Below are 11,419 nucleotides of genomic sequence, written 5' to 3' on the forward strand. Positions count from 1 at the left end.
TTTTAATTTTAGAATTTTTTAAAACTGGTAGCCAAATTTTGTTCATTTTCATGGTTTCTTCCTTTCTGTTGAAATTGTCCACATGTTTGTGGATTTCAATGGCTTCTCTGTGTAGCCTGACATGGTGGTTGTGAGAGTGGTCCAGCATTTTTGTGTTCTCAAATAGAATGCTGTGTCCAGGTTGGTTCCTCAGGTGCTCTGCTATGGCTGATTTCTCTGGTTGGAGTAGTCTGCAGTGCCTTTCATGTTCCTTGATGCGTGTCTGGGCGCTGCGTTTGGTGGTCCCTATGTAGACTTGTCCACAGCTGCATGGTACACGGTAGACTCCTGCAGAGGTGAGAGGATCCCTCTTGTCCTTTGCTGAACGTAGCATTTGTTGAATTTTCTTGGTGGGTTTGTAGATTGTTTGTATGTTGTGTTTCCTCATCAGCTTCCCTATGCGGTCAGTGGTTCCCTTGATGTATGGCAGGGACACTTTTCCTCTGGGTGGATCTTCATCTTTATTCTTGTGGCTTGTTCTTGGTCTTGCAGCTCTTCTGATGTCTGAGGTGGAGTATCCATTGGCCTGTAGAGCCCAGTTGAGGTGGTTCAGTTCATCTTGGAGGAGGTGGGGTTCACAGATTCTTTTTGCACGGTCTGCCAAGGCTTTGATGGGGCTTCTTTTTTGACTTGGGTGATGGTTGGAGTTTTTATGTAGATATCTATCTGTGTGTGTGGGTTTTCTGTAGACGGTGTGACCCAATTGTTGATCTGGTTTGCGGATGACTAGGACATCTAGAAAAGGCAGTCTTCCTTCCTTTTCTATTTCCATAGTGAACTGGATGTTAGGGTGGATGCTGTTAAGGTGTTCCAGGAACCTGTTGAGTTTTTCTTCTCCATGGCTCCAAATGGTGAAAGTGTCATCCACATATCTGAACCATATAGTGGGCTTTTTGGTTGCTGTTTCAAGAGCTTGTTTTTCAAATTGTTCCATGTAGAAGTTAGCTATGACTGGGCTGAGAGGGCTCCCCATAGCTACTCCATCTTTCTGTTCGTAGAATTCATTGTCCCACTGAAAATAGCTGGTGGTGAGGCAATGGTGAAACAGCGCCGTGATGTCTTCTGGGAACCTCTGGTTGATGAGTGCCATGGTGTCTGCAACTGGGACCATGGTAAATAGAGACACCACATCGAAGCTGATCAGTTTATTATTTATTATTTATTTATTTATTTATTATTTGCATTTATTTACCGCCACTCTCAGCCCGAAGGCGACTCGTGGCGGTGTACAAAACATAGAACATAAAGACAACAATTACAATAAATTCAGGGTCATAACACACATTTAACTAACACACAGTTAAAAATCCGCTTCGTCTTGTTTGGGTCACAGTCAGTCTCGTAGTCAAGGTCCATTCCAGTGGTCGTTCCAAAGCATAGCACTTAATTGAAGGCCTTTTCAAAAAGCCAGGTTTTCAGGCCCTTGCGGAAGGCCAGGAGGGAAGGCGCCTGTCTAATTTCAGCGGGGAGGGAGTTCCAGAGCCGGGGGGCCACCACCGAGAAGGCCCGCTCTCTAGTCCCCGCCAAGCGTGCCTGTGAGGCAGGCGGGACCGAGAGAAGGGCCTCCCCGGATGATCTCAAGGTCCTCGTGGGCTCGTAGGCCGAGATGCGGTACTCAAGGTATTTTGGGCCGGAACCGTTTAGGGCTGTTCCATGTATCATTTGTATTTAGCTTGAGATTGCTGATTTTTTCAATGAAGTGGGCTGAGTCCTTGATGTAGTGTGTTGTGAGCCCAATGTGGCTTTGTAACTGTGCAGCAAGAAATTTGGCTAGGTCATATGTGGGGGACCCAATGGCACTCACGATTGGTCTGAGTGGGGTGGAGTCCTTATGGATTTTGGGGAGTCCATAAAGCCTGGGTGGAAGGGCTTCCGATTTACATAGCTGCTGTCGTATGTCGAAGTTGATGGAGGAGTTTTTAATTAGAGTGTTGGTTTTTCTGGTTATTTTGGAAGTTGGGTCTTGCTTAAGCTTTCTGTATATGGTAGGGTCCAGGAGTTTTCTGATCTTCTCCTTGTATTGCTCTGTATGCATGATGACTGTGGCATTCCCCTTGTCTGCTGGCAGAATGAGGATATCAGGATCTGAATTTAGGTCTCGAATGGCTTCTCTTTCCTTCCTAGTAATGTTACTGGAGGGGAGTTTTGCCTTTTTCAGGATCCTTGCTGCTTCCGCTCGTACTTCTTCTGCTTCTTCCTCTGGTAGGCGGTAAATTGCTGATTCGACATTGGCAATGATGTTTTCTACTGGGATCCTGGTGGGGGTTACAGCAAAGTTTCCTCCTTTCGCTAGTATGGATACTTGGTCTTCAGAGAGTTGTCTGTCTGTCAGGTTGATGATGGTCCGTGATGTATCCAGTTCTGGTTTCGGCTGTTGCTTTTGTCGTTTGTGGAATTTTTGTTTTTGTCTGTTGGTGTGGACAACCATATTCTTCTCCATTTTCCTGTAAGTGAGATTGTCTATTTTGTCCCAGTCCTGGGAATTCATCTTCTGGCTGATATTGATATGCAGATGCAGCAGTTCCTTGTCTGTGTTTGCGAGTTCTTTGCGGATGGTGTGGATTCTCTCTCTTAAGAGGTTGCGTTCCAGGCGGTCATAGATCCGGTGAGCCTGTGGTGTTTTGAAAGTCCTTTTGGCTGCGAGGAATTGTGGGATGGTATCTGTGTCTCTGCAGCGTAGAAGGAAAGTCAGGGAGCACAGTAGATGTGCTTTCCTGGTCCTTAGTTTCTCCAATTTCCGTGTGTCTTGGAACAGTTTCTCCCCGTAGAGATGTTCAATGTATTGTCGAAGGCTTTCATGGCCGGAATCACTCAGTTCTTGTGGGTTTTTTCGGGCTATATGGCCATGTTCTAGAGGCATTTCTCCTGACGTTTCGCCTGCATCTATGGCAGGCATCCTCAGAGGGTGAGGTCTGGAGCTGGGAAAAAGGGGTTCATATATCTGTGGAAAGACCAGGGTGAGACAAAAGGCTACTGTAAGATGGGCTGGGTGTGAATCTTTTCAACTGACCACCTTGATTAGCATACAATGGGCTGACTGTGCCTGGAGCAAACTCTTAATGAAAGGTGATTAGATGTCCCTGCCTGTTTTTCTCTCTGTTGTTTTAATTTTAGAATTTTTTAAAACTGGTAGCCAAATTTTGTTCATTTTCATGGTTTCTTCCTTTCTGTTGAAATTGTCCACATGTTTGTGGATTTCAATGGCTTCTCTGTGTAGCCTGACATGGTGGTTGTGAGAGTGGTCCAGCATTTTTGTGTTCTCAAATAGAATGCTGTGTCCAGGTTGGTTCCTCAGGTGCTCTGCTATGGCTGATTTCTCTGGTTGGAGTAGTCTGCAGTGCCTTTCATGTTCCTTGATGCGTGTCTGGGCGCTGCGTATATATATAATGTACAATATATGGCTGGGAATAAATAATAATATATAATATAATCTATATGTAATCTATATGTAACATACAATATATGGCTGGGCATAAATATTACATATAATAATGCAAAAATAAGAATGCAAAATAATAATAATAATAATAATAATAATAATACATGCCTAAACATAACTAAAAATAATATAGTCTTTTCTCGTTTTTCTGCTCCATTAGATTATATATATATATATATATATATGTAACATACAATATGTACACACACAACCCTCCCATGGATGTGATCCCCTGTTCTGTGTGTGTGTGGTGTGTGTGTGTGTGGGTGTGTGGGTATGTGTGTATGTGGTGTGTGTGTGGTGTGTGTGGTGTGTGTGGTGTGTGTGTGTGTGTGTGGTGTGTGTGGTGTGTGTGTGTGGTGTGTGTGGTGTATGTGGTGTGTGTGGTGTGTGTGTGGTGTGTGTGGTGTGTGTGTGTGGTGTGTGTGTGTGGTGTGTGTGTGTGTGTGTGTGTGGGTATGTGGTGTGTGTGTGGTGTGTGTGTGGGTATGTGTGTATGTGGTGTGTGTGTGGTGTGTGTGTGTGTGTATGTGTGTATGTGGTGTGTGTGTGGTGTGTGTGTGGTGTATGTGTGTGTGGTGTGTGTGTGTGGTGTGTGTGTGGTGTGTGGGTATGTGTGGTGTGTGTGTGTGTTGTGTTGTGTGTGTGTGGTGTGTGTGTGTGGTGTGTGGTATGTGGTGTGTGTGTGTGTGTGTGTCAACCCATGTGTGTGACCCCCTGTTCTGTGTGCGCGGCCCCTTTAAGGCTCCCCAGGCGCGGAAGGATCCGCAGAGCGACGCAACGTCCCCTTGATGGATGTGTGGGTGGGCGGGGCGTGCCTTGGCCCCGCCCCGCGTCCCTTCTGCGCCTCCTGATTGGCCTCCCTTCCCGTCCCTCCCCCAGGAAGCCCCGCCCTCCGCAGCCAGAAGCAGCAGCAGTAGCTTGGCTGGCAGGGCTCGGCGTCTCCCTTTCCCTCCCTTTGGGTTTCCAATTAACAGGCTGGGCTAATTAATTAAGAGGAAGGGGCGCCCGAGCCAGTCCGGAAGGGGGAACAAGGGGGGCTGTGTTGTGGACCAGAGGGGGGGGGGCCCACTTGGGGGCTCTTAAAGAGACAGAGACCTCTTTTGGAGTCCGAGCCCCCTTTAAGAAGCCAGAGCCCAAGGTAAGCCAGGAAAACACCTCTGGGTTGGATTGTTTGCTTGCCTTGTTTACTTGTTTGTTGAGACGTTTAGCCTTTATCATTATTATTTTGCATTCTTATTGTTTTGCATTCTTATTTTTTGCATTGCCATTATTTTGCATTATTATTTTTCATTATTATTATTATTATTATTATGCATTCCTATTTTTGCATTATTATTATTATTATTATTATTCTGCACTATTATTTTGCATTATTATTTTGCATCATTATTTTTCATTATTATTATTATTATTATTATGCATTCCTATTTTTGCATTATTTTGCATTGTTATTATTTTGTATTATTATTTTGCATTACTATTTTTGCATTGTTATTATTTTGCATCATTACTTTTCATTATTATTATTATTATTTTGCATTAGTATTTTTGCATTATTTTGCATTGTTATTATTTTGTATTATTATTTTGCATGACTATTTTTGCATTGTTATTATTTTGCATCATTATTTTTCATTATTATTATTATTATTATTTTGCATTAGTATTTTTGCATTATTTTGCATTGTTATTATTTTGTATTATTATTTTGCATGACTATTTTTGCATTGTTATTATTTTGCATCATTACTTTTCATTATTATTATTATTATTATTATTTTGCATTAGTATTTTTGCATTATTTTGCATTGTTATTATTTTGTATTATTATTTTTGCATGACTATTTTTGCATTGTTATTATTTTGCATCATTACTTTTCATTATTATTATTATTATTATTATTATTATTTTGCATTAGTATTTTTGCATTATTTTGCATTGTTATTATTTTGTATTATTATTTTGCATGACTATTTTTGCATTGTTATTATTTTGCATCATTACTTTTCATTATTATTATTATTATTATTATTTTGCATTACTATTTTTGCATTATTTTGCATTGTTATTATTTTGGGAATTATTATTGTATTATTAATATTGTATTATTATTTTGCATTACTATTTTTGCATTGTTATTATTTTGCATCATTACTTTTCATCATCATTATTATTATTATTTTGCATTACTATTTTTGCATTGTTATTATTTTGCACTATTATTTTTGCATTATTGTTTCGCCTTATTATTTTTGCATTATTATTTTGCATTATTGTTTACATTCTTGTTATCATTGCTGTGTTTGCATTACTCCTATTTTGCATTGTTATAATTTTGCATTATTATTTTGTATTATTTTTGCATTGTTATTACTTTGCATTATTGTTTGCGTTCTTGTAATCATTGCATTAGTATTATTTTGCATTATAATTTTCATTATTATTTTGCATTATTATTTTTGCATTGTTATTACTTTGCATTATTGTTTAAATTCTTGTAATCATTGCATTAGTATTATTTTGCATTATTATAATTATCTTTCGTTATTTTGCACTATTATTTTACTTTATTATGTTTGCATTGTTATTACTTTGCATTATTGTTTGCATTCTTGTAGTCATTGTTTTTGCATTAGTATTATTTTGCATTATTATATTTTTCATTATTATTTATTATTATTATTTTTGCATTGTTATTATTTTGCATTATTATTTGCATTCTTGTAATTATTATTTTTTGCAGTATTATTTTTCATTATCATTTTTCATTATTATTTTTGCATTGTTATTACTTTGCATTATTATTTGCATTCTTGTAATTATTATATTTGCATTATTATTTTGCATTATTATTTGCATTCTTGTAATTATTATTTTTTGCAGTATTATTTTTCATTATCATTTTTCATTATTATTTTTGCATTGTTCTTATTTTGCATTGTTATTTGCATTCTTGTAATTATTATATTTGCATTATTATTATTTTGCATTATACTATAGTATTCTTATTATATTCTGACCATTACTATATTATTGTTGAAGGATTCCTATGTTATTATTGTTATATTCTTGCTATAGTCTTACTATTACTATATTATTCCTACTATGTTATCATTACATTCCTACTATTACTATATTATTATTACTATATTTTTCTTTATTATTGTTATATTATTATTATAATTATTATGTTCTTGCTATTTCTATATTATAATTATATTTTATTTTTCCTATATTATTATTATTATTATTATTATTATTATTATTATTATTATTATTATGTTCTTACTATTTCTATATTATAATTATATTTTATTTTTCCTATATTATTATTATTATTAATAATAATAATAATAATAAGTGCTAATTAATATTGGATGCAATTAGAGTTGCGAGGAGGCAAATAAATAAACCAAGGTTATGACGAGGTACGTTTCCTGAGCAGAATAAAATAATAATAATAATAATAATGTTAATTAAATAATTATGTAATAATAATAATAATAATAATAATAATAAGTGATACGAATGATACAAAATCCAGCATATATATCACGTTTGCTGTAACATACTATGGTTTTGTGTCAGTAAAATAATAATAATAATAAAGTAATAATAATATAATATATTATTGAAAGATTTTAATAGCGATTGAGAAGAGATATCATCATCATCATCATTATTGGATATTTAAAATATCCTAAAGAGAAATAGGGAAATGGACAAGAAACTCAAGCTTATTATTATTATAATTATTATATTTGTTTATGGCCCGATTTTTCTCTCCACAACTTCTGTTTACGAAACATCTGGCGGAATAATATTATATTTGTATTTATTGTTGTTGTTGTTATTATTATTATTATTATTATTATTATGGTTACGCCCTGCTTTTTCTCTCCACAACTTCAGTTTATGAACATCTGGCGGAATTAATATTATATTTATAATAATAATTATTATTATTATTATTATATTTGTTTATGCCCCGTTTTTTTCTCTCCACAACTTCTGTATACGAAACATCTGGCGGAATAATATTATATTTGTATTTATTATTGTTATTATTATTATTATTATTATTATTATTATATTTGTTTATGCCCTGCTTTTTCTCTCGACAACTTCAGTTTACGAAACATCTGGCAAAATTAATATTATATTTATTATTATTATTATTATATTTGTTTATGCCCCATTTTTTTCTCTCCACAACTTCTGTTTACGAAACATCTGGCAGAATAATATTACTTTTATATTTATATTTATTATTATTATTATATTTGTTTATGCCCCGTTTTTTCTCTCCACAAATTCTGTATACTAAACATCTGGCGGAATAATAATAATGATTTATTATTATTATTATTATTATTATTATTATTATTATATAAACAACACCTAGTAGAAGAGGACCATAGGTTCCTTGTGTTTCCCTCTCCTAGCCAATTGCGGTACCTATTGATCTACTCACACTTGCATGTTTTTGAACTGTTAGGTTGGTAGAAGCTGGGGCTGACAGCGGGAGCTCACCCCGCCCTGCGGATTTGAACTGCCGACCTTCCAGTCAGCAGGTTCTGGAGCTCAGCGGTATCACCTGCTGTGCTACCACGGCCCCCATAAATTATATTATTTTATTTAATATTATAATGGAATACAATATAATAATAATAATACACTATTATAGTTATATATTTTATATTACATGTAATATTACTAATAATATTACAATATAGTGGTGTAGTACAATATAATAATATATAATACCGATATTGTACTATGCTAATAATATAATATATTGTATGTATATCTCTTGTAAGTTGCCTTCGGGGTGAGAAGGGCGGCATAGAAATATCGTAAATAAATAATAATAATAATTCTATTATTATTATCTATTATTACTATTAGATTAATATGATACATTATTGTTATTTTATTGTTATGCGGTGAGAAGGGCAGCATATAAATATCGTAAATAAATAATAATAATAATAATTTTAATCTATTATTATTATCTATTACTATACTAATATGATATGCTAATATTATTATATGATATACTAATATGATATTATTATACTAATATGAAACATTATTACTTTATTGTCATGCGGTGAGAAGGGCGGCATATAAATATCGTAAATAAATAATAATAATAATAATAATAATATTCTATTACTATCTATTATTACTATTATACTAATATGATACATTATTATTTTATTGTTATGCGGTGAGAAGGGCGGCATATAAATATCGTAAATAATAATAATTTTATTCTATTATTATCTATTATTACTATTAGATTAATATGATACATTATTGTTATTTTATTGTTTTGCGGTGAGAAGGGTGGCATATAATCTAATAGTAATAATAATAATAGAGAATAATAGAATAAAATAATAATAATTTATTTATTTATATTTCTAATCATAAATAAATAAATTATTATTATTATTTTATTCTATTATTATTATCTATTAGTACTGTTATATTAATATGATACATTATTATTATGTTATTGTTATTTTATTCTTTTATATCAAGATATATTTCTTGTCTGTCCACCTGTGATATCTTTCATGCCTGTGGCTGGATGTCCATCTGTCGGGAGGGATTGGATTGTGCCTTCCTGGCAGGAACGAGGCAGGTCTAGATGGCCTTTGGGGCCCCGTCTGTGTTTTTAATGGGAGGCTTATTTCTGGGTGTATATTATTATTATTGTTGTTGTTCCGAATATGATTCATCTCGACGGGGCTTCTCTTCCCTTTTTTACAGGCTGCAAAATGTCCCCGGGGCAGAAGGCGGGCGAGTCCAGCCGCGGCCACAGCAACGGCCAGAGGGTCCCCTTCGGACACTGCAAGGAGAAGCCTTCTTCAGCCTGAAGGCCAAGCCTCACGGTCAGTGGCCGGGGATTGCGTCCGTATTTTGGGGAGGTTATAGGCACGGTTTGGGGGTACCACCACGGAGCCCAGTAATGGAGGACCAACCCATGCTTCCGAGGGGGGAATTGATACTAGCATTCGCATTATCATCCTATATTAAATGTTATGTTGTTGTTTGTTTATTTATTTACTTACTTATGACATTTATATGCTGCCCTCTCTCAGAGTGGCTTACAAGGCATAATAATAATACTAATAATAATAATATTTATTATTATTAAATAATTATATAATATACCCATACTTCCGAGGGGGGTATTGATATTAGCATTCGCATTAGCATCCTATATTATATGTTACGTTGTTGTTTATTTGTTTATTTATTTACAACATTTATATGCCGCCCTCCCTCAGAGCGGCTTACCAGTAATATGTAAATACAATATATTTTATTATTACTATAATATAGTAATATATAATATATTATTACTATAATATAGTAATATATAATATATTATTATATATTACTATATTATCTATACTATATTATTATATATTACTATATTATCCTATTCCACTATACTGTAATATTATTAATAATATTACATGTAATATGAAATATATAATTATAATATACTATTATTGTTAGTAGAATTATATTGTATTGCGTTGTAATATTATCAATACCATATGTATACACAATATATTATATTATTAGCACAGTTGTTATTACCATACATAATTTATTTTATTTTTTTATTTATTACAGTTATATATTTTATTATAATTATTATTTGGACACTGTTTGGGAGTAGCATGGAGCCTGAAAATGGAGGTCTCACCCTACCGAGGGGGATATTAATATTATTATTATCATCATATATTATATGTTGTCGTTATTACATCCATTATTTATTTTATTTTTTATTTATTACAGTAATATATTTTATGATAATTATTACTTGCACACTGTTTGGGAGTACCGTGGAGCCTGATAATGGAGGTCTCACCCTACTGAGGGGGGTTATTAATATTATTATCATTATATATTATATATTACATTTTTATTGTTATTATTATTGCCATCCATTATTTATTTAATTTTTATTTATTACAGTTATATATTTTATTATAATTATTATTTGGATGAAATAGCCTGATTATGGTGGGTCTCCTCCCACTAGGGGATATAATAATAATAATAATAATAATAATAATAATAATAATAATAATAATAGCAATATAATAATAATAATATCAATGTGTCAACTCAGGTCCTCCCTCTGTAAAGATTTCAGCAGGGATCCCATCAGGTCCGCTGGCTTTGTTATTTTTTGTTGGCTGATGACATTGCTGATTGCTATTATTATGTCATCAGCCACCAAAAAATAACAAAGCCAGCGGACCTGATGGGATCCCTGCTGAAATCTTTACAGAGGGAGCTGTACACCAGCTCATTGAAAAAGTGTAGGTGACCGAGAAAATCCCAGCAGATTTCAAGAATGCCGCCATCATCACCCTTTTCAAAAATGGGGAAAGAAAAGAATAGCACTATTATTATTAATAATATTAATAATAATAATAATAGCAGTAGCAATTTTATTATTATTATTAGTAATAGTAATAATAGCAGTAGCAATTGTTGTTGTTGTTGTTGTTCATTCGTTCAGTCGTCTCCGACTTTTTGTGACCTCATGGACCAGCCCACGCCAGAGCTCCCTGTCGGCCGTCACCACCCCAATTGTTGTAGTAGTAGTAGTAATAACAACCCCTACTGCATTCAAGCTAATAATACTACTATTATTGCTGTGATAGTATAATAATGAAATAATAGTATTGAAATAATTATTATTTGGAACACAACAAGATGAGTACGCGGCAAACAAGGTCACTCTGCTGGATTTTGTATCGGATGACACGTCGAACACTTCCCAAGCGTCTCGGACTCTGTGATGTATTTTTGTCGACGCCGATTGTTTTTAAGTGCAGGCCAAGGTCCTTAGGCACTGCACCCAGTAATAGTATTATTATTACTATTATTATTTTTGG

At 34.1% G+C, this 11,419-nt stretch overlaps 1 protein-coding gene across 4 annotated transcripts in view; it reads left to right on the forward strand.

Moving 5' to 3' along the window:
- Positions 1–4,365: 4,365 nt before the first annotated feature.
- Positions 4,366–11,419, forward strand: part of MEF2D (myocyte enhancer factor 2D) — a 55,112-nt gene continuing 48,058 nt past the window's right edge. For all 4 annotated transcript variants that reach the window (XM_067472610.1, XM_067472612.1, XM_067472613.1 and 1 more), the window contains exons 1-2: positions 4,366–4,619; positions 9,264–9,385. The gene's annotated coding sequence lies outside the window, so the exon portion shown is untranslated. The remainder of the gene's footprint in view (positions 4,620–9,263; positions 9,386–11,419) is intronic.

This window comes from Anolis sagrei, chromosome 12, assembly GCF_037176765.1.
Source record: "Anolis sagrei isolate rAnoSag1 chromosome 12, rAnoSag1.mat, whole genome shotgun sequence".
NCBI lineage: Eukaryota > Metazoa > Chordata > Lepidosauria > Squamata > Dactyloidae > Anolis > Anolis sagrei.